Genomic DNA, 25,654 nt, shown 5'->3' with positions numbered 1-25,654 from the left:
TTGATTCTAATGACGACGGTGGTGTTTGGGCTGCTAGTGGTAGTTTGGGAGCTTTTACAGCAGTGCAATACCATTCCAGCTCCACGCAGTGGTTGGATGTGTGGAATCGACAAAACCGCGTGATGCGATAACGAAATAATTCAAACATTTGAAAATGGGAAAAATGAAACGGGCACACCTTATGTTTGTAGTCCCTGAGCTGGTTCTGTGTTTATCGTTTATTTTTTATTTTCGGTCGAATCAATGCTCAAACAAGATATTGCCGGGTTATAATTGTGAGGAGCCAGTATACGATACCTGAAAGTAGAGGTGAAAACAAAAAAAAAGTTTAGTTTCGTTCAAAGTGTTGCTGTTATTGATTTTTGTATTTCTTCATATGTATCGAAAGCAGCATTGAAAATGACTATTATGAGCTGAAATTGCTTTCCGTCTAGATACAATCGGAACAGTGTGTAAAATAGGAGGAATGAAAAATAATTAGCATCGTATATAAACAGTAACAAAACCAGTTCTAGATCCGTTAAAGTGATTTCAGAAATAAGAGCATACAACTACCGCTGCTTTGTAGTGTAATGACCTACGAAGCATTTAAGAAAAATTGGAACATAAACCATCACTATCATCGATGTTTTGTTCTCTTTTATAAATCCGGACCCCTGTAATCCGACACGATGTATTCGTTTTCATCCCGTTAATGCGGAATTGATTTTATCTTGTTCTGCATAAACCGTGTAATGTATTATTTCGCTAGGTTCTGTTCTTCGTTTAAAGCTTTCATTATTATTGTTTATTTTCGTACGTTCCATCGTTCATTCATTGATACCCGCAGACACAATTATTTACACTCACACAGGACGTCGTCACGCAGACGGACATTTGAGAACTTCGGGTTAATTAAACAAAATAAACAGATTGGTTTGAAAAGTAAACACACCCGCGAGGCATGTATGTACGCATTGATGTAGAACTAGGTCCTGAGGCAAAGTTATTTCTTCTTCAACTCGGTATGGTCACTTCCTGAGACGTTCGCGATTGGAAAATGGCACCAGCGTTTTTTTTTCATTATAGAAAGCGTTCAATAACTGATATTTTATCATCGTCAGTGGTCAAAGTGAATTATCCGACTAGATAGGTGAATAGATACTATTCACCAACTAGCAACAAACCATGAACTGTTACGTGTATGCATAAATTCAGTGGTAGAGTGAAAATCGTTTCCGTTAGCGTTTCATTTCCTATGCTCTAACCGTGCTTCCGCCACAGAGGCTGCGCATCAATAACAGTTCAGCTGTTGGTGTTTAGGATTTTTGCATACCTTCAACGCCGACGCTGCCGTTGAGAATGATGCGTTGCATAGAGTTCGCTTGAAATAGTAAAGTGAGAAAAAGGTTATTAATTTTAATTTATTTAATTGATACTTTGTTCACTTTCTCATGTTCGGTGTGATGTTCGAGAAGATATATTTCTTTAACTCTTCTGCAGCCGCCCCAGCATCGCTCTAGGGAAACAGATTTTTTTCCTAGTCGGGGTAGAGTGGCAATTATCCACACCGAGGTCGACAATTAAGCCGAAAGGGAAGCCTTCAACTGTGCCTTTGAGAGAGAACCAAGACACCAAAAACTACTGCCTGGCTCGAGGCGCGTGGAGAAAGGGAATGAGCCGTGAGTAAAGGTTAAGAGTGATGTAATTGAAGAGGAAATGAGAGCTACAAAATGTTCTCCATTTATTGGTACATTTATGGGTGCCCTTTTAAAGAATAGCAAAGCGAAGCTTTTACCATGAGGAATTCACAGTAACATCTTAGCAAAATTGGCAAGATTAATGGAAGCAAGTGTTGGGCTTATAATACCGCTTTAATTATTTTTTATGCAGCTGCCTTTAAGGATGCGTGGTCTTTTTTATTTTCACAAGTAAAATTATATATTATTTTTTCATTTACCTCTTATTTTTGATCTGCTCCGTACAGACACCTTTTAAAACTATATTCATTTAGCTAGAAATTATTAAGTAGGGAAAGTTATAAAAATTTAGAGTCATAGTACTCAAGTGAGAGCAAGGATGTGAAATAAACAGATCGAAAAACTGCCGGGTCATTAGAAACAGGTTTAAAAATCCTATGGACTAATCTTTTGTCTTCTGCTGGCAGGAGTCGAGCTTAGGCAGTGTTACAACGAATCCCTCAAGTCTACCAACATGTCTAATAGCAAAGACATACTTGTCTCTCTTTACCATGACAACCGACAAAGGAAGATGTTTTTTGTGTGTATATCAGAATAAGACGATAATCTAACAGGATTTAATTAATCTAATGTCCTGCGTAGTATCCTGAGTGTGACTTGAACGAAACATCTTTGTACACACTCTAATCGGTCCCTTTTGAGCGGTATTGTATGATAACCATATTCGAACATTGTACCCCAGTGCACTTCTGATCAGGGCACAGTAAAGTGATTTGATACAATGATACGAGCAGATGAACTCAATTTCTTATCAAAGAGTACGCCAAAGTCCCGGATCGCAGAGACTCTTTCAATACCTTTTCCTAGTACGTTATAGTCAAAGCGTCCTGAAGAAAGTTTGAATTTCTACACGATGTTAATATCACGCAATTTTACTCTATAATGATACTCTTTGACGTAAGACTACGTCTTCGTTTACGATAGAGGGAGTGAAGTTCACAAATTCAACAAAAATGTAGAGTTCGACTGTAAAGTACTCAAACAGGTCTTAATTTCGTCTAAGCAATCTCATGTGTATAAAAGCAAATTATGTTCTTATTACTCCGACGCTTCGATATAGGGTTTGCATCATCTTCAGTGGACAAATCTACTCATTCGTTCTTAGTTATGTGGCTTTTCTACAACATAAATAACTCATACCCCATTTACTGTAGCTACACACTTTCTTCAACAAAATTACACCCCTGTATTCGACACAACTATTTGAAGTGTTTTCCATACTTCTAAAATTGTGTAGATACCCAGCTTTAAAGAAAAAACTAATGGAAAACACCAAAAACCGCGTTTGAAACTTCAGAAGTACTAAAACGATCGTTTTATTACAAGGGTGTTATTTGCGCGATCGCGGGCGCACGTGTGCGTGAAAGATCGCGAAAGGCTTAAACGTTGGTATGTTAACGTATTTGTCGTGTGTGCTCGCGAATATGTAACTTTGCGTGTATACATTCGATTTTGTAGCCGTGTGACCACTCACATATTCGCGTGTGTTCTTGAATGATCACGCGGACCGTCGTATAAGTGCTGAGACGTTCACCTTATCACCGCGAAGTTATCATATTTGCGAGATCGCGGGTATAGGTTGCGTGGATGATTGCGAAGGGCTCAAGCATTGGTATGCTAACGTCTTTGCCGCATATATGTGACTTCGCGTGTATAAATTCGATTGTATAACCGTGTGTCCATTCGCACATTCGCGTGTGTTTTTAGATAATTGCGCGGACCGTGAATCTGATACTTAATTTTCCGTGTACGTTCTCCCATATCATTAGAGTTTCTGGTCATGGCGGCGTGGAACGTGTTTTTAGCGGATATGAGCGTCAATTTTTATTTTGCTGAAGGCACAAGTCCGGCTGCTAGGATCGAGGGTAGAAACTTCCAAACGTGACCGATTCTTGATCGCGCGAGCATCTGAGGACTTTGACATTTGACACAATATGATGGGAGAAGGCGATTCGAGATTTGGAAAATGAGTGTTTTTGTGCACAGCCCCGATGGTCACCATACACAACTTACGCACCAATAGTATTCCGAATTTTTAGACAAAGCAAATAAGTTCATGACATTTAACTTCAGAACTACAACCATGCGCGAATGGACCCTGTACAAAACTAACTCAGACACTACTTCTTTCGATGTTTAATAATTTCTCCGGATTATCTTGGATCGACAAGCCGTCTTCTATAAATATGTAGGCAAAGGAGTTATCTTTCATCGTCTCAATTCTAGTAAATTTTTGTTGTTCGAAACAATTCAAGGACGTTGGTTCGATAGATTTGATCGATTTGGCACAAGTGCGGAATACGGATTTGACACTCCTGATAGCTATATGAATTCACTCAGAGATGGACCGGTTGGTATCATGTTTTCCTAGTCACCTAATTATATGTAAAGGGTGTCCGGACCCGGAAACTGTACACAAGACTGACAAGAAAAAATGACTCTTACCGGCCCACACCTGAGTCGATTCCTAGTCCCACCTGGAGTACTTATACCAAATTTGAAACAAATCGGACAAGCCTAGCTACCAGACCAACGTGCCCAAAGTTTGTATGGGATTTTTTGGTAATTTACTCATATTATCACTGTAAGTGAAAATAAAAAAGATAATTTAATTGACTACAACTTTGTCGAAGACCACTAATCAATCCGGCTGTGTTAAAATAAGTTATAAAACTTTTAACGAAGTCTGAGTCAGTTTTGCATTGGGCCCAGCAGTGTTTTGTTGTGTATCAGTACTCGATTCCCACGAACTGTACATTTTTGTGAAATAATGGTTAGATTTTGCTCAATAGCATATTCAGAAGAATTATAGTAAAAAATGCGAGTCATGTTATGGTTAAAATATGTTAGTTTCACATGTGACCGCATATAAGGCGCCAACACTAACTTTTCAACGAAGAGAGATATCAGTTAGGTGTCTTCTACAAAGTTTGAGAACAGGCATTTTGTAGTAATTCTTCCGAACATCGCGATATTCTATCTACTTTCTATGGTAAGTTAGTGTTGGCGCCCTCTATGCGGCCAAAGGAGGAACTAAAATTTTCTAACTAAACCTAACAAACCTAACTCGTATTATGCACTAAAATTCTTTTCAACATACTATTCAGCTAAATCTAACAATTATTTCACAAAAATATATAGTTCGTTGGAATCGAGTACTGATACACAACTATGCACTGCTAGGACCCATGCAAAACTGACATCACTTCGTCAAAAGTTTATTAACTTCTTTTAACAAAGCCGGATTGACTAGCAGTTTTGACAAAGTTGTAGTCAATTAAATTATGTTTCTTGTTTTCACTTACAGTAATAATACGATGCATACTGTGCCAACTAGCGGCAGAAATACAAGCTAGGTTTTGTCCACGCTGGTCCGGTAGCTAGAATCGAGGGGTGGGCCGATTGAGTTTTTGAAAATTCATCATTTTTCTGAGCAGTCTACTGAACACCTAGATGCTCACGAAGCCTCATTGTCTCATCATGGATGATGACACTTACGTCATGGCGGACTTCCAACAGCTTCCGCGGCTACCCCTTGTGCGATAAAACTAAAAATGCTACTTGGGTTAGCACCCTAGTAATTTTTCAGGTTTTACGTCACTCTTGAAGCCCTCCTTAGAACTTAGATTGCACATGTAGTGTGCGATAAAACTAAAAATGCTACTTGGGTAGATTATTATGAACAAATATTGCGTAAAATATCTAAAAATCTTAGGAAACTTAAAATTTTTACTATGCTATATGCTATATAATTGAGGTAAAACTATTTTGCTCCACTAAGTAGAACATTATTTTAAACCAGATTTGCGCGTTAACTCTCAAAAAGGCAAGCTGAAGTTTTTGTCGATTTATCAGTGAGAGAATCGAAAGCCCGAAAACGCTCGATCATTTGTATTTCAAATTACAAGTTCATTGAAACTAGGGAATTGTAACTAGCCGGGCCTTTGAGACCCCTTGCTTTTTTTAGGGTTAAGGGCACAACACTTATGATTGAATTGGTTGTGCAATGTGCGTTTCGACTACATCTCAACGGAATCCGACACTTGCTTAGAGACAGGACTAAGCTAGCACCGGATTAACGCTTTTATTGCGGGACATCACCCAGGGCTAGGGGTTTGCACAGAAACAAGCATAGTGTTTTCGTCCTTCGAGCTACCGTCAATAAGTTAGTATCGGATTCTGATGAAACGAAGTGGAAACACAAATTCCAAAACTAATTTTTATTTCTAATTGAATTAAAAATTAAACATAATTACCAAAGATTCTACAATTTCGAACTATTTGTCAAGACAAGTTGCGTTTCAATGTCCGTTTTCACCACTTCCCGTTAATGTAGTAAGCTGATGTTTGGCCAAAGTCCATCCTTCATATGCATAGATAAATGCTGAAAGTATCATCGGAGCACATCAACACGAGCAGTGACACACTTGTGAAATACTGGCTCTTAAACTTTTTAAAAAAATTCTTCATTTGAATGATGCACTTGAATTTTAATTTAAAAAAGCCATGTGATTAAACCGTTTTACAACAGACCGTTAGAGATTTTGCATTTCTTCTTTATATCATTCCACTACATCAATAAAGTGAATTTCATAAAACCGGTCTCTTTCAATACATGGAAGTATCACACAACATCTATTGTAGATTGATTCCATTCGCTATACAGGAAACATGCGAACAACTATAGCACCTGTCCTCGGATACATCCACGCGATGATCACAACGAAATCTTTCATTTTCCAATTTGAACACATGATCGTTAATCGACGATGGGTGGCCATTTTTTTGGTCATATGTCTGTCAGGTCGTCATATGTCACCCTTCAGCCAGCAACTGGGAACAAATGGAGCTATAGTACGCTATTCCACGGGACAACAGCTTTGGATTATTTACGAGTCTGCTTCGGCCACACGTCGTTTTTTTTGATATTGTATTAACCTGTCAATAAGACTCATACGAGATGGAGCAGAATTCATTAACAGGCTCCACTTACGTTTGGACCTCCTTGTCGCTCTAGATACTCTTTAGCATAGAAATATGACCCAACCTGCACACGACATCAGAGGATGATTGGAACTGGAAGAAAGGTTCAAAATATGTCATGCCATGAACATGAGTGTAATCTTCCCGACTATCGCAGACCGCCCAACCAGGAGTGAATGAAAGCTACGACATCCTTTTTTCATCTCCGTCTGCTGAGTATTTTGAATCCTTGCCCAGCCGATCATCATTACCATCATCATCGGTGTGTTTGCAGGCAGAGTTTTTTTTATTGCTTCAAAAGCGTCTCACCCACCTTTCTTCCGTGTCGGGTTGATAGTTTTTGCACCTAACGCCGCCCTTCAAATCAGGGACAAACGAGAGAGTTAAATTGGGCGTAAACACCTAGTCATTTGTGGTCTACCTTTCTCTGTGGTTGGCATCGATGTCGAACATTTGGATTTTGATTCTATCTACCTTAAAATAACCAAGAAACTGAAACGAGTTTGGAGCTGTTAGATACGGTGTTCGATTTTTGAAGGTTAAGTTTGTACCCTCAGGTTTTTTTACGCGGGGGATACAGGCCGCGTAAATGAAAACCGCGTAAATGAAAACCGCGTAAATTTCAAAATCCGCGTAGATGAAAACCGCGTAAATTTCAAAATCCGCGTAAATGAAAACCGCGTAAATTTCAAAATCCGCGTAAAAAACCGCGCAAAAAACGCATAAAAAAACTTGAGTGTATAGCACACACCCCTGCTATCTTTGGACGATGTAACAAATCCCAAAATTCTCTGGCAATTTCAACTAATTTAGGATTAGAATTTCATTTTAACAAATCCTCCAAATCTGAATACAATACCTGAAGCATCAGGAGAGTAACTTTAAAACAGTCGTTAGCTTTTGGTAGAGCGGGTAACGTGAAGGTGAAACAAGACGAGAAAGAACAACCCTTCAAAATTTAACCTGAAATCCAAATCGAACATAAGGTAATTTTATTGTTATTGCTTGTCTTGCTTGCTTTATCCCTTTGTCGAGCTGGAGTCTAATATTTCAAAAAAGCATCACGGGAGGATGAACCGAAAAGAGTGCTTACGGCGGAGGCTTAGCAGTGAAGAAACTCAAAATGCATTTGCACCTGCCGTTCTTTCAAAATTTTCATCATGCCTTTGCCCGCACTAGTGCGTCGATCGTCTATCGCCGGTGGGTTTGCACTGGAATGCTTCGTATGGTGGGATTGATTGCGTTGTTCCCACCAGCTTTTCAAGCAACAGTAAAACAAATTACGTATTACCGAAATAGTAGCTAAATTCTGAAAAATCCTTTTCCGTTTTTTTCGGACTGAAGGAACAGAACGCTTATGATTTGGTAATGGTTATGTTTCTACAAAGCGAATCTTGTGATTCAATATTAGACAAAGTGTTTGTAGTTCTGTAACCTACAGTATCCGAATTACGATCCTACCAACCAGGGGCTCAATCGGGACTTGAATTGTTTAATAATCCTGTTGGATCTAACGAACGATCGCGATAAAGTATGTAATGCTACAAACATTTATCATCGGTTATGGCTAATTTTGGCTAATGGTAGTACCCTCTCGTGGCACATTACTGAGTGACGCTTCAACGATTCATCCAAACGACTTTATCATATCGGAACTCCGAAAAAAGGTATGGCAGGAACGTGGAACAGAAACAAAATATGAAAACTGCACCAGGTGGTTTCTTACCGAACACATGTAGCAATAACAGTAATAAAAATGACATTGAATTGTTCCAACTTTTTTCATTCTCACTCTTCCTCCACAGCGGACAGAACAAACGGATTTATACAAAACACCAGAACCCGGTCCAGTGCGGTCCCCGGTGCGCCGCATTTCCCGTCCCCGTGCTGCTGGATATTTGGCTTCTGTACTATGTGTTCCTTAGACTGGCTCAACGATACATATAAAAAAAATCGAATGAAATTAAAATTCAAATGTATGGATGCTATAGGTGGCATTATATTCAATGATTTTTTTCATAAGAAAAATTAGGAATCGCTCTGTTAGAAAAAAGAGACTTGTGAAGACTAGAAATCAATCCGTTAAGATAATATGACAACCAGAAATTGAGCTTATATTGTCTTGTCTTTTTCTTCCAAACAAAAAGCACCGAATATAGCGCCACCTATAGTAAAAATATAAATCTAGCACTTTTATGTAAACAGTAGGTCAAAAGCCCATGGAAATTATGCGGAGACTTTCAAAATATGGTTTTTAGGTGCAAGGTTTAGAATTCGGAATTAAGAGTATTTTGAGCCACACTAACGTAACTACTCGATGCGGCACTTTGCATTATGTGTATCTCATTTTGTTTTGTTTCAGTGCTTTTTCCGCTTCCCCATATGCACATATACCGTACACACAGTGGCAGCTCACGAGCATAGAGCGCATAATTTTATTGCCCGGTTCACAGCGATTAAGTAGCGGAGGTTGCTCAACTAAGGCCATTGTTTTCAAGCATAATTTTCATAAAATGTTGCGAAAAATTACATTACATATATCGTAGGTATCTGATTCTTTTTTCGTCTTTGAATGTGGAAACAGAAGGCTAACCGGTTATTGGTAAAGGGATTAAATATGGCGGTATGGATATAGTTCATTTGAAGCAGGAAACACGGGGATCATGAAATCCGCTACTTTTACGTGAGACATCGATATAACTGAGAATATTGTTGGTAGACTTGGCTTAAAAGAAGTTTACGGAAACCTTTCAAAATTTTATAGAAAAACCGGTTGGTGAGGGATTCCATGAGAAACCGGCCGACCGCAAAATATGACCATCGTCGATTCGAACGAAACTTTGCAAGCAACCAAAATATATTTCAACCATAGGGTCTGTTGATTAAACTATATAGCTAAATAATATGTTGGTTGTTTTCATGTAACTTTAAAATGTTTCACAATATCGCCTTGATGTCAAAGAGAAAGTTGCAGGAAAGTTTACGGGCCTTTTGAAAAACCTATTATTGTTGATGGAGAAACGCGACTAACTTATGAAAAGGTCGTAATAAAACAAAATAATTGTGTTGTTAAAACAAAAGTTAAAATATCTCGAGAACTACTACATTTTAGAAAATTTTTGTTAAGAGCATTTTGATTTAAAATGGCGTTTAGAATCATATTCAAAAAGAAAATTGTATTTTTGACTGCAAATAGTAAGAATTATAAAAAATGTCAAAAGTTGTTGTTAGGAAAACTTTTTTATTGAAAGCTTCTCCATGCTCCAAATATACTAAAAAGGTTGCTTCTACGTTTTTAAAACGATAAACATTAAATTTTTGACATTTTTTGATGGGGTAACGCGAATAACTTTTAAAAAGAGCATAATTACACGAATTAATTGTTTTTGAAGTAGCAAAATTTCAAATATCTCGAAAACTATCGCATTTTGGAGGATTTTTGTTAAATGCATTTTGATTTTAAATGGTGCTTAGAATTATATTCTGTAATAGAATTACAATTTTGTATGTCTATTAGTATGAAATTTAAAAACATGTACGAAGTTATTGGTAGAAAAACTTTTTTACCGATTTTTTCTCCATCATGCAATCACATTCAAAATGTTTCTTTTCTCTTTAGGTTTTTGGTAACAAAATATAAAAAAATTAAAAAATGGGTTTTTTCGCAATTTAAATTTTTATCATAATTTTTTTTTTTTTTTGAAAAATGACAACATTTTTTTCAGTGTATATTTTTTTAGACAGAAGTATTCATTCCCTGTAACTCGTTCTCAGATAGTTTTGCTGTATAAAATACAGTAATCGAACAAAAAAAATTTGAAATTCATACACGTAGAAACGTTTACGCCCTTTTGAAAAGTTGCTCTTGAGTCAAAATAATCTTATTACCTGTGGAAAATATTTAATCTTGCATGACGGTGAAACGTGTAAAGTTTCATTGGAATCTAAGATGGTCGGTCACGATTTTAAATATTTTCGGACGGATCTTCGTGGAATTCTGGTTATATAGACGGACTCTTAAGGTACATCTATTTTCGAGCATTTTGAGTAGCACGCTTTTGATTTTTTCTGTCGAAATTCTGCCTATCAATAAAAGTGACATTTGATAGCTGAGACTCGGAAAATATTTCGCAGAAGATCAGTAAACAAGCTTTGCTGAAAAATAAGTGTGTAGAAAAATTCAGTGGTGAGCCACCTGCATCGGACGTAAAACCGCTCATCTTAACCTTCCGGCAGTCTTATAAAATAACACAACAAAAACAAGCATAATCGAACTGTAAAGACATTACAGTGATATCTTTAACCCTAAATAGTCAATAATCAGTTAGTTTCACACATCATACTAAAAAATCGGCTATTCTAATTATTTGAAAGGGATGTCCTCGCTACATGTGGTAAATATACAACAAATATTAGCAATACGTTGATTTCAGTCAAAAATTGTTCTGGTAACAGGACCGTGGAAGAAATTATGATGAAGTGTAACGCTTGCTTTAAGATAAGAGACAAAGTTCACCGATTTTTCATGCGAGTACACTGCCACCTGGTGATGGGTTTACCTGTGCATCGTCAATAAATATAAGAAGGCTATGTACAGAAAAAAAATGACAGCTCTATCTCTATGTGTGAGGCAGCCATGAAGGAAGCAGTGGAACAACTACATTCGATGGTTTGTAACAACTACGTTCGATGTTGTAAGTACACCGGAACGAAGAAGTCTGTCAGCCTGGCGCACTTTGTGTCGGCAGGACACATCCGAGCGCCCACATATAAGATCCTAGCGCTCTTGGAGAACGGTAAGAGCATCGAGTGCGAGCCGGGTTCTGTCCATCCAATGATTTTGCATGACCCATGCGCAGCAGATGCTGAAACGGAAGACGGAAGGCAGAGGGCGAAATCCTGCCGTCCCTTGGCCCAGATGGTCGGTACAACCAGCCAGATGGTCAAAAAATATTAGGAGAACAGGGACATCATCACGAAGAAGCGGAATTCGAGGCTTCCGAGGTGTAGGAAACGCAAAGAGCCAACCAAAACACCAGATGAAGGTGATCGTCAAAGATGCCTTTTCTGCGAAGCGAACGGTGTTGTGATCATGGGCTTCGAGACATACCTTGTGCTCAACGGCAACGACTGGCAGGGGATCGCTTCTTTCACGTCCTCCATATAAGAGGTGAGCGCCGACATAAAGTACAACTCCCACTAGAAGCTTTACAGCACGAAGTGCTTACCGGAAGTTGCGACCTTCATTAAGAAACAGCACCTGAAGGAATATGTCGTGCTCTGACCAGATCGGGCTTCGCAAAATTACACGAAGCGGTCGGTGGATGAGAACCGTTTGAAGATTACAGTCGTCCCAAAGAACGCCAACTCCTCCCCGCCTCCAAATAATCCCAGCTGCGCCTAATTCAAACTTACAGAGCCAACCTACAGCGGAGGATCCACTCGAACTATTTCATGGCGAAAACCGCCAATGAACTGATCAATAGGGCGACCAGAGATTTAATGAATAAGCTATTATCTTTCTTTTCGAAAGCTGTAGCTAATGTTCCGGCCAACTACCCAAAGCGCGCCCGGCAGTCATTTTTCTGAATTCATTAATAAATACAGGAATTTTATCACTTTGTTCCTATTCATTTGAAAATTGTATCTTTTATTCTTGAAGAAAGATGTTGGCATATTTTTCAACTTTCTGGTTGCCTTGTTGATCAGTTCTTTTTAGATTTTCGCTACAAAATTTGTCGATTAGATCTTCCGCTTCATGCTCGCCGATAAATTTTCAATTCAGCGCAACTATGGCACCTTAAGGGGGGAGGGGTATTCTTGGGGACAAGCGGGATTTTCAAACGCTACATCCGCTCCAGAGATTGCATCACGTAATGCACCGAGGCCAGATCCGGCTAGAACACGTGGTTCTTAATGAAGATCGCAACTACCGGTAAGAACTTCGTGCTGTACACCTCCCCGGATCACAAGCTGTGACAAAACGAAGGTCGACTTTGATATCTCCTTCTCATAGATTACCAGCCACAATAGGACATGCATTGGGAAATTATCTCCTATCTAGGGATGTAAAAGAGCCAGTTCCCTGCTATTCATTACAGTCGAGCGTCAGGTACGTATCATCATCCATGATCACATCCACGTTGCGCTCGCAGGGAAGACATCGTTAACTGAGCCGCTGCTTTTGTGTGACCACTCGCGCTTTCGACACGGCCGGCTTCGAGTTCCGTTAACTCTTGACGATATCTATGCTGACTAAAAAAAATTTCACAATCTTGCCGGTCGCACCGACCTTCCGGGCCAAGATGCATAAGGATCCCACCAGCTTCAGCGTGTACTGCACCTTTTGGTCACTCAATACCGTCGGACGATCAGAATCCAGTTTGCACTCAATGCTCTTAGATTTCTCCAGAAGCGCGATGATCTTGTCTATAAGCGCTCGGCAGTAACCGGCAGACACTAATTGCTCCAGGATGACGGACTTTTTCGTTCCAGGGTGGAAGGGGCGGTAATTACAAATTATCAAACAGTTGCATCAATGCTTTCGTAATGGCTGCCGTAAAGGATATGATAGTGTTGTCATTTTTTTCTTTATATAGCCTACATACATTTCTTGTCACCGATTGACCCACCACCAGGTAGTACTATCATCGGAAAATCGGTGAACTGTTTTTTTTAATTCAAGCGTTATAGCATTGGTTCATGATCGCGTGGGAACGAGCGTTTGCATGTCGTGTATAAATTCGATTATATAACCGCGTGGCAATTTTCATAGCCAAACAGGTACATGAATGTTCGCTGGAGCCCCTATTCCGATGTTTAATTTTGAATGAATGGTCCAGATGATAGAAGAGATTGAGTTCCCCCATATCACTAGAGCTCCCGACATATGTCGCCCTGAATTTTGTTGTCTAGTGTATGTGAGCATATTTTTTTCAAAAATAGTTGTCTAAGGCATAAATCTAAGCTACTGATACGAGGGTAGGGGATTCCGGAAGTGATTGATTCAGATTCACGTGGAACACGTTTAGAAATTTGTCGGTGTTGTCACTTAGTCACAGGAGTATTTTTATATTGGCGAGGACGCTAGCGTAGGTATGAGTAGATGATCGCAATTGTATGTACGCATTTATTACCAGGGTTCTACTACCACGCAAAGCTCGAACAATCGAATGTTAACGGATTTTCTCGTGAAGACATGCGTGTTGTGTGCATGTAACTTCGTGTCTATAAAATCATTTCTATAACCGTGTAATACCATGTATATTCGTACGGGCTTTTGCATATCATTAGAGTATAGTATCGCATAGTATCAATATAGTCAACAAATTTTCGTAATATTTGAGTGTTTAATGTAGAATAGATAGAAGCATACAACGTCTGTTTCTACCATTTGCAAGTTTCAAAATATTCAATCTCAAACTTTAAAAATTGTTTTTCTCGAAATATGCTAAATGGCGCTTGTCAAAACTGACTATATATGCTAACGTATGTTCAGCTTCGCGTGTTTGAATTATTTTATGTAGCCAAGTAGCCATTTGCATATTCGAGTGGGCTATTAAATGCTAGCACGAGTCGTTATTCTTATGTTTAATTTTGAGAGTATGGTTCAGATGAAGGAAGAAAGATCCTCAATCTCCCTGGAATCTCCCACTATGGCTCTCTGAAACTTGTCTATAGAGTATGAGTTCCTTATGGTAGAGTTTATTTATTAGACTACATTATACAAACATTAATTGCTTATATACTATACTGTATAGGGTGATGAGACTATTTTCACCATACTAAGCAAGGTGCCTCACTAATTCGATAATTTCTTGCCTTACAATCAATAGAATGAGTAAAAATTGACATCAACCGCTTTGTTTCGTTGTTAAGAACCAATATAATAACACAAATGCGTTGAAAACAGTAAAATTCTCGTGTTTGAGCACAATGAAAACTCGAATCGAGTGCCCCTATTGTTGCGCTACCATTTGACTCAATGCGTTGAACAAAGATGGCAGACACTGCTCTAACCAACGGCTTCAAATGAGTAGGGTGATAATAGAAACATGGCGCAAATAGGCTATTCCTATGTACTATGATGCCGCAAAGAGTTGAGCAACTGTTTTAAACTTGTTCGGGGCATGGTAAGGTCAATCCTTTCACAATGCTCGTTATACACAGCCATTATCTGGTTTAGTGGTCCGCATTTAGCATAATCTGTACGGTGATACCTATCGCGAAAAAAATTCTATTGCGTAATTGACGAGTAGGAGCATTTAAATTTAATTTTTACAATATGTAAGATGAGTCAGTACGCTGCATGACGATATCGTTAAGAAACGAGATCATAGCATTGTCCCCACTTTCTTTCAATGCTTGAATATCTATCAACATACAACGTGCTTCATAAGATGGAACACGGAAAGCTGTCCATCTTAACTTGCGTAGTGCATATAATAGAAGCTGCTTTTGGATTGACTCAATTTTCACTTCGTGTTTTTTTATGAATGTTCTAAAATAGACCGAACATATGCAACGTAAAGAGTTTTAATTGCGTAAGGATCTTGAAAGTGATATCCGAAGCGTTTTATAATATTAAGCATATTACTAGCTCTATGAACTATTGTGTTGTAATTTAATTTTAATTTTTTGTCTAATATAACTCCTAAATCTCTTGTTTTATTGCATTTCTGAACGGTTTGATTAGCTAATGTAATTCATACGTAGGTCGTGATTTGTTTTCTGCTAAAAGTTATGAGATTACATTTTTTAACATTTAATTCCACTAAACATTTACAACACCATGTATAAAATATTTGTGTTTCATTGTGAAAAACATTATAGTCATTATTATTTTTTAATTTCTGAAAATAGTTTCATATCATCCGCATATATGAGAATTTTAATGTTTTTTTTTTAAATAAGAGAGATGTCGTTGACATACAAAACGAAAAGAAGAGGTCCTAAGTGTGAACCTTGAGGAACCCCCGAAGTAACTTTAATTATATCAGATTTCATCTCAAAGAATTTTTCTATTTGTTGGCGATCTGTTAAATACGACTTAATCCAATTGAGGAGTCTCATCTCGATTTCCAATTTTTCAAGTTTGAAAATTAACATGGGAATGTCCAGTTTATCGAAAGCTTTGCTGAAGTCAGTGTGAAGAGCTTCTATATAATTTCCTTTGTCCATAGCATTTAACGAGTAATCAACAAATTCTAAAAGGTTTGTACTAGTTGAACGGCCTGTGAAAAACCCATGTTGTGAATTTGTTATTTTATGTTTGACTTGGTTGAAAATGTTTTCATTTATGATGGATTCGAAAAGTTTGGGAAAGCAAGACAGAATGGCAATTCCACGATAATTGCGAATATCAGATTTTTTACCCGATTTATAAATAGGTATTAAAAAAGATTTTTTCTAGTCTTTTGGGAAAATGCCAGATTCTAGTGACTTATTGAACAGACAGAATAAAGGTGACGTGAGCTCAGTTGCTAAATTCTTTATGAAAGCAGGTGGAATTCCATCAGGTCCTGAGACTTTAGTGGCATCTAGATCATTGAGACCAGACAAGATATCTTGAACATTAATGTGACTGGCACCAACATCCCTTAAATAATCAGGAAAATAAGAAAAATATTCAAAGTCACGATCATTGTCTGAATAGTTAGAATAAGCTTCTTTAAAAAATGTCAAATATCTTTTGAAGTGGAAGCTCCCGGACGGGTATGATGCCTGATCGCGCTAGAATGGGTACTTCAGACCGCGTTTATAAATTCGTAAGTGCTATCACCTTGACTTAATCGTATGGACGGTTCCACGATTGCGAAATTTTGGGCGTTGGTAAGTGTACATGATCGCGTTTGCGACAGATTTTATATTATCGCGAAAGGCTCGAGCGTTTCCATGTAATTATACGCGTTTTTTTACAACGTGCCCGCTTGCATATCGCGTATGCTAGCGCGTTTGTAATTTCGCGTATACTAGTGCGTATCTATATCCATGTGATCGTTTGCATATTCTCATGTGCTTTTGAGTGTCGCCGAGAAAGAAACAACAAAAGAAGATACATCACATTAATTAGACATTCGCTTAGTAAATATTAGAGAAATACATTAGATAGTGTGACAATCATGTACATAGCGGTAAAAAATCATTGAAATGAATGGTGAGCAAGTCAAACAGCATATGAATAAAGGACATTAGTATTCCGAACAGCATTTAAATATTAGAAAAACTAACTAATGTCTGATTTATGGTTTGGGCAAGAGATCGTAAAAAAGGCATGCAACATTAAAAGGCCCAATAAACCCTTCCGGTGCCCTCGATGCACCACTATCGAGGCGTATTGCAACCAACATCTTGAAGCAACGTTATGTTCAATATAATATGAATGGCTATTTCCTATTTGACCCTTAATGAACTGAACTAGTTGACCCGTAATGAAATAAACTAGTATTAATTGTTGATAAATGATGCATTAAGCTTATCAAACATATAATATTGCTTGAAGATGTTTGCAATTCCGTCAATCAGTCTAGAGAAGCGATTATTCAGTTCAGCGGTTAAAATTGATCACAGAATTCAAAATGGAGTATATTAAATCACAAAGTTTTGCTCTAGTAGTTCCAAAACAGGAACTTCTGCCCGTTTCGATAAGTCAAATTATTCTTGTTAACATTCTCCCTAGAGAGCACTAGTCAACATACAACCTTTCACTGAACCATACTTATAGTGTGCAGTATTTAGAAAGGTTATATATCTAGGAAGAAGAAATAACTCGGAATATTCTTCCAGTTATTCAAAAAAAACAAGGAAAATTGATCGGATAAATCATTCAAATACTACAAAACCACGGTTCTCTTACGTTTGTATTCCATGAAAAATAATAAACCATTTATGTTGTATTCATTTTATTACCTTAATTACTCTTAATCGTAAGAGCATCAGTAGCATTATTATGAATAAAACAATCTGGTAATCTGATCCACGTACTGTGCTCAACATTACTTAAAAACACACCATTATTCGCCAAGGAGCTAAAGACACGGAACCTTTATGAGCTATAGATGAAACTCTAATCAAAACGCCAACTTTTTGCCATCGTAAATTCAAACTGATGCAAAGTCAACTAAACATTGTGTGTTATCTTATACAAAACAATTATATCAGGACTAAAAATAGCAATAATTAAAACATGATAGCAAATTAAAGTGCCCATGATTGGATGCTTGCTAAATCGACCAGCAGCCAAACAGTTATGTATTTAATCAGTGCTCCTCGCTTATCTTATCATCCAATCTTAATTGACACAATTTGATTACACATACCGATTGTATGTAAATACTGATCGTATAGCAAAACATCAAGCAATCCCGACTGTGTCCGTATGTGTCGTTTCCGTAGCTGACAGAAGAGAACATGGGAACCGACCGTACTTTCACTTTTAATTCAGGCCCGAATAAAAATAAACTTTAATTGTGATAATTTGAAATTCATGATCAAATAGATGATAATAAATAAAGTCCATCGTAAACCTACACACTCTCGCAGCACGGTCGGACCCGTAGTGTTGCGAAGCGGGCGGTGGCGGGCAGGCAGATATTTGTACAATTGAACGCTTGTGTTTTTCTACTAATATAAAGTACACACTGAAAAAAGCGTTGTGTGGAAACGCAAACGAACAAACACACTTGCGCAACCAGCAGCCCTCTCTACTCGCGTTGGATCACTCTCGTACCTACTGGTGATGGTGCGGGTGGTTCAGAAGGGAGACGAGAAACTTGTGTGAATGACGCGAAGGTTGCACTAACTGCTAATTGACTTTATTTTTCCTTATGATTAACAACAAAGCGAAACTGGCGGATTCCGCGGCCAGGGTGGCTCAGAATGCTGGCTTTACGTAGCTCCGAAGAAATTAGCATTAGCTTGAATACAATCGGGCTACTTTTAAATAGAAATTTTGCGAGGTCACTTTCGCTTATGTTTTTCAGCCAAGACAACACTACTGCTGGAACCCGGTTACCGTTGTCTGACTACAATACAAAAAAAGATTAGGAACCACCCTAAGCCTTATAGTAAATAGTTAACTGTGTTTGTTATTTTTTATGTAGGTACAACACTTGGAGTGTGATTGCGAGTGGGAGGAGGATTGCTCTGTGAGCACCATGAATGTGCATCGTTTGCATACACTTCCCCGGTTGATGGCGATAGTTGTTTAGCGGAATCGGGGCACTGTGAAAATAGGTCAAGCATATTTTTTTCGGAATTTGAAATTTCACCACAAATTCTGCCTAGTATTTGAAAATTTTTAGACATTGTTTGGAATGTTTGTACAATACCTGCCCTCTTTTTCGTTGTAGCGCTTACTTGTCAATCACTTCTTTGAAGATTTTACATAGCAGTAGCCCAATATTATCCAATCGGTAGAACTTCAGGGTAAGTCAGAAAATTGAAGTCTTTTGAATGGAAACTAAAATCATTAGCTGCGTACTGCTAACTGTCAAAATTCTCTTTGAAAGGAAATTCCGGACACACCGTTACTGGCTAATCAAAGTTCATAGCAGTTAATGAAAGAGAAAACTTTTCACTTTTGTTCAACATCTATGATTGACGAGTAATTTCCTTTCAAAGAGAATTTTTTTTACAGTTGGCTTTTAAGCCGTAATCAAATAATTAAAATACACAAATAATTTCATGGATACCATTTTATATCAAATGAAAATAAAACAAATAAATAAAAGGTTTTATCGCAAAGTAGCGTAACTAGCATCGCATTTTCGGATTGCGCACCTTAACATTCTACTTATCGTTATTTTTCTCAGGTACCAGTTTTCGGAATCATCAGTCTCGAGGCTCGGGTTTCCTTTTACCGCTTTATAACCTTGCACACTAATTAATTTCATAAGTTTAGCATACTAACTTGGAGCCAGGCCACGAAGAATCCTCTTAGTAATAGCATCTTATTAATTATCTCTTATTATCGTTTTACATGATCTATAGATTCTAAATGCATAGCGCATTTAACAAATATTACTCTTAACAGCATGACGAACAAGCTATGTAAAGCTATCTGTTTCCATCTACCGAAGTTGACAATCATAATACTCAATCTACCCTGCATATCTGCTCGAATCAGAGCGAAGCTATCGACAAAAAAGGTTACTTTAATCTTTTGTGCAGAAAAAAACCGTTACTCTCATTCTATCCGTGGTGATCTGCCGAGAAGGCTCGAGAAACGTGGAACTTTCGGCCAAATGCCGTGGACATTGACTTTAATTCGAATATACGAGATATGGAACAATTTAAGTCGATTAAAATAGAGCTTAGGTACACGACAGTCGCCTATATCCAATTTCATCAAAACAGTAACACGGCGCGGTTGAGTGTGAAAACCTTAGAATGAATATTCCCGTATTTATAGATAAGGGTAAAATAGAGGTACGATCTTGCACCGCGTACTTGCGAAATAGCCATAAAAATTCAAGTAGCAATAGGGTGACAGGTTTTCGTAGTGAGAATACGGTTTGATTGGGATATTCTTTCCTACCTGGTCATACAATACGATTCACATGGGGGTACCATTACACAAAGTACACATTGGTAAGCGTGAGTTCGTGGAGAAGTCGCATCCCAGAACTCATCAACCTCTGCTATTCTTCGCCCCCTTCCAACTAGTTACATCGCCTGATGCTTCCTGTATTATCTGTTCTCGAAGTTGTTGCATATTCCAAGCAGTTTCTTTCTATTTACTACTAGAACGTGAGAACGAAAACACAAGACTTCCATCTAGTGCAGTCTTCTAGTGATTACGATGTTATTGTCGTAACGGAAACCTGGCTGCGCGAAGATATATTAAACGCCGAAGTTTCGTCGAACTATGTAATGTACCGCAACCCAACACCAGTCATATGCGCCGAGACGGTAGCATCCCAATAGCGGTACAGACCAACCTCGCAGGTTCACAGCTAAGTGTGGCAGGTGTCACCCTTCCGCATCAGTCTGTATTTATTAGTTGTGTTTATCTAGGGCCAAATAGTGATCCGAATTTTTATCATGCGCACGCTCATGCCGTTCAAACAATTCTAAACAATGCTGCAGCACCGACACTGCTTTCGTTTTTCGGGATTACAATGATTCACGCCTTCAGTGGTCGTTCCGCTTTTTTGGGTCAGTGTATTCTTAATGATTAGTTGTTCACTTCAATCCCTCCAGCTATTTTAAATTTTTAACAATATTTGTGAAGTATTATCGTTAACATAAAAAATTACTACTTTTAGGAATTTTTTTTTGGTTCTCCCATCGTGATATTCCAGAAATTGAACAACATCTAGGGTGAAAATACAAAATTCTACAAGCCAAGTGATTGAAGTTTTGTCTGCGATGGCGATGGTTAAATGAAGTTATGTTGGTGTCTCAAATACCGAGTCATCGAAGTCTGGAGCTTAGTCGCGTGCTAGAGGATGACAGTGAAGCAGCAACCAACTCAGGTGTTTTCGACAGACTAAGTTGACCAAATCTGTCTAGCCATTTTCGAGAAACCAATATAACCGTTATTCTGAATTTGGATGCTTCTGGATCCGTCGATGATGGCCAGTGTGGCCAAAGAGACTTTGCATGACTGTTGGTGACCTAGATCTACAAATTCAACAGTTGTGTACATTTTGGGAAAAAAATTCACCTTCTTACATTCATCGCAGAATTCGTTAAAATCGGGATTTGCTGCGTGATCGTACGTATCACCCTGTAAATCAGGAACCAGAACTCGGATCCACACAAAATTCAACAGCAGCTGATGGACCTTTCTTTTAAAATCAAGTTTGTCAAAATCGGTTCAGAAAATTCCGAGAAACCGATGGACAAATCAACAAATTTTGTTTTGTAACCATACTCTTCAACTCGTAATCCGGAACAAGATGTCGGTTGAAAATGAAATTCAATAGCAAACTATGGGAATATTATACCTTTCATTTGAATCTTAGTTTGTAAAAATCGGTTCCGCCATCTCCGAGTAACCGATGTGGACATTTTGTTAACAAATCCGCACATACACACATACATACATACATACATACATACATACATACATACATACATACATACATACATACATACATACATACATACATACATACATACATACATACATACATACATACATACATACATACATACATACATACATACATACATACATACATACATACATACATACATACATACATACATACATACATACATACATACATACATACATACATACATACATACATACATACATACATACATACAAACTTTAAAGAATAAACCGAAGTAACTAATAGCTGAAGTAAATTTTCTCTTCGGCTTCAACCAAACAAAATTTAATAATGTAGATGAACGTATGTTTCTTAGAATCATTGACAACTGCAGGATTGTGAACTGAAAGAACGTTTCTTGTTACTCCCCTTGACATATAAAATTCAAAACAAAACTATCAACACTATATTTGTCATGAAAGGGGCTTATTTTGTACGCAATTTGCTGTTATAATGAAATGTTGATAAAAGTCGCCAAACGCCAAAGTACAAAGTGTATTTAAAATAATTAAAAAATATATGTATTTTTTTCATCCCCCGGCCGCGTTGCACAAGATTAGGGGGGGAATTGGTAAATGCTACGTTATTTACGAGGGGGAGGTTGGAATTTTGTGATCAAATGCTACGAGAGGGGAGGGAGGGGTCAAAATCGCCGAAAACAGCTACATCATTTGTATACGGCCCCATATCGCCCGTTTTAAATATTTAGATAAATAGACTCATAATCCTATATGTCACTGTGTTAGGTCCGTTAGTTTGTGGATATACCTTAATAAGAACCTATACCTAACGCAGATGTTAATTTAATGACATTCCGATGCGAAAAAAACTTTTTAGCTATGGATCCATCGCCATGATGTGCGGAATCACACCCACAATTTTGATGCGGCATCTATCCCAATTACAGGAGAGAGATGCCGCACGATGACATTTTTTAACAACTATTCTACCGATACATGATTTACCAAAAAAATCAAACAATCTAAAAAAACGAAATTTGAATGCGGTACTGAACGAATTTTCGACGCTCCGTTATGCAACTGCACGCACAAAATTATCAATAAAATTTTCGTGAGTTAATATAAGGATAATTTTACATCTCCAGTGTTGTAATTCTTCGAAAGACACTCTTACAATATCATATTACCGTATAAAAGTGACCCCATATACGAGATGTAGAGTGCCGCATCTCTCCCGAAATTACCCTAATTAGAAGCATTTTAAATGGTAGTTTGAAAATGGATCACATTTTTGGTCAGGTGTTTGGTTAATATAAACTACAATTGATTTAGTTGAATCGGTAATTTTGTCAAGTCACTGGTTTTTAGAGGTATTTCTTGTCATCTGTAGAGCATCAAAAGTCGATAAAAGATGATGTTCCTTGAAGCTAATGTTTTTATTTTCTTCTAACCATAATTTTTACAGGAGTGCTACGTTTGTAAGTATTAGTCATTAGTATTATAGATCATTCAATTACTATGTAAATTATTTACATTTTTTTGCCTTTTATTATCTTCATCATCTATAGAAACTGTTTCGGTTCCGAGCGTTTCCCTTAAGTAGATGATAGGACTACTACGAAATAAAAGCGCTTGTAAGGACGTGGCCAGGTGTGCGGAAATGAGCGGGTCTACGTCATTGAGATCGTGGCGAAAACTGATATGACAATGGATATGCTCAATTCTGTAACTCCATCTACGATTTGTGCAGGTTTTCGTGCTATGATATGCTAGATTTGCGAAGATTTATCGTTATCTATTGTTTGTGGTTAACCAATTTTTTCCACCTTAGGGAGGAATCAAATTGTCCTGCTTCGGCTGGTCCGTGTCTCATCGTCTTAATAGAACTTCTAGTCTAACGGGACATCACGTTTGACCAGTTGTTTGATTGGAAGCAAAAAGTTTTTCCGTGTTGGGATTTGGTGTCAAGCTAGCGCTAATCTATTCCGGGAATAAGTAAGTGTTAGTTTCACTATCAGATACCCAGTTTGGTTTTCGGAGGGGAAAGGGAACGAATGATTGTCTGGCGCTACTTTCGTCAGAAATCCAACTCGCTTACGCAAAAAAAGAACAAATGGCGTCTGTGTTCTTAGACATAAAAGGAGCATTCGACTCAGTCTCCATTGATGTTCTCTCGGAGAAGCTACATCAATGTGGTCTTTCACCGATATTAAATAATTATTTATACAATTTATTGTCAGAAAAGCACATGCATTTTTCATATGGCGATTTGGCGACACTCAGAATAAGTTACATGGGCCTCCCACAAGGCTCTTGTCTAAGCCCCCTTCTCTATAATTTTTACGTGAATGACATTGATAATTGTATTGTCAGCCCATGCACTTTAAGACAACTTGCAGATGATGGCGTGGTTTCTGTTACAGGACCAAAAGCTATAAATTTACAACAACCATTGCAAGATAGCTTGGATAATTTATCACTTTGGGCTTTAAAGCTGGGCATCGATTTCTCTACGGAGAAAACAGAGTTGGTCGTTTTCTCAAGGAGGCGTGATCCAGCTCAGCTTCAGCTTCAGTTGGTTGGTAGAACGATAGCCCAAGTCATGACCTTTAAATATCTCGGAATTTGGTTCGATTCTAAAGGTACATGGGGAGGCCACATTAGGTATCTGATAAAGAAGTGCCAACAAAGGATAAATTTTCTGCGAACAATATCTGGATCATGGTGGGGTTCTCATCCAAGTGACATGATAAGATTGTATCAAACAACAATACTTTCAGTAATGGAATATGGGTGCATCTGTTTCCGTTCAGCTGCGAACACTCACATTATTAAACTGGAACGGATACAGTATCGTTGTTTACGAATCGCCTTAGGTTGCATGCAGTCGACCCATACGATGAGTCTTGAAGTACTAGCGGGAGTTCTTCCTTTAAAAGACCGATTCTGGGATCTCTCCTCTCGTTTACTTATTCGATGTGAGGTTATGAACCCACTGGTAATTGAAAATTTTGAAAGACTTGTCGAGCTTCAACCCCAAACCAGATTCATGACAGTGTATTTCAATCACATGTCACAAGAAATAACTCCTGCTAGGTATGTTCCCACATACGTAAATATACTAGATATTCCTGAATCCACTTTATTCTTCGACACGTCCATGCAAGCAGAGATTCGTGGAATTCCGGATCATCTACGCTCGCGGGAGATCCCCAAAATATTCACAAGTAAATATCAACACATAGACTGCCTTAAAATGTTTTACACTGATGGGTCACGAATCAGTGAGGCCACTGGTTTCGGTATTTTCAACAATAATTTTTCAATTTCTCTCAAACTTGCAGAACCCGTCTCTGTTTATATAGCGGAACTAGCAGCAGTTCACTATAGTTTTCAAATAATTAATACTTTACCCCCGAACCATTACTTTATCCTCACTGATAGTCTCAGCACAATTGCAGCTCTACGCTCAAAGAGGATTGATAACCACGATCCATTCTTTTTGGGGCAGATACGAGAATCTCTGAGTAACCTGACAAGAAAATGTTATAAATTTACCCTAGTGTGGCTCCCCGCCCATTGCTCTATTGCGGGCAATGAGAAAGCTGATAATTTAGCCAAGATTGGTGCACTAGATGGTGAAATATATGAAAGACCCATCGCTTACAATGAATTTTATAGCGCTTCTCGACAGAGGACGCTTGCTAGTTGGCAAACATCTTGGGACAATGGAGATATGGGACGATGGCTACACTCAATTATCCCTAAAGTATCAACGAAGGCATGGTTCAAAGGATTGGATGTAATTCGGGACTTCATCCGTGTGATGTCTAGGCTCATGTCCAATCATTATACTTTAGATGCGCATCTCCGTCGTATTGGGCTCGCTGAGGGTAATCATTGTGCT

The 25,654-nt window shown here is 38.1% G+C and overlaps 1 protein-coding gene across 7 annotated transcripts in view; it reads right to left on the bottom strand.

Annotated features, from left to right (window-relative positions):
* Positions 1-25,654, bottom strand: part of LOC131676604 (TOX high mobility group box family member 3-like) — a 275,645-nt gene that overhangs the window by 218,465 nt on the left and 31,526 nt on the right. Inside the window, exon 1 of one of the 7 annotated variants that reach the window (XM_058955811.1) lies at positions 179-291. The exons of the other annotated variants lie outside the window; for them this stretch is intronic. The gene's annotated coding sequence lies outside the window, so the exon portion shown is untranslated. Of the gene's footprint in view, positions 1-178; positions 292-25,654 lie in introns of those variants that run through there. 7 annotated transcript variants of the gene reach the window in all.

The sequence above is a fragment of the Topomyia yanbarensis genome, chromosome 1 (assembly GCF_030247195.1).
Source record: "Topomyia yanbarensis strain Yona2022 chromosome 1, ASM3024719v1, whole genome shotgun sequence".
NCBI classification, from domain to species: Eukaryota; Metazoa; Arthropoda; class Insecta; order Diptera; family Culicidae; genus Topomyia; species Topomyia yanbarensis.
This window is presented reverse-complemented; position numbering and strand designations above follow the sequence as displayed.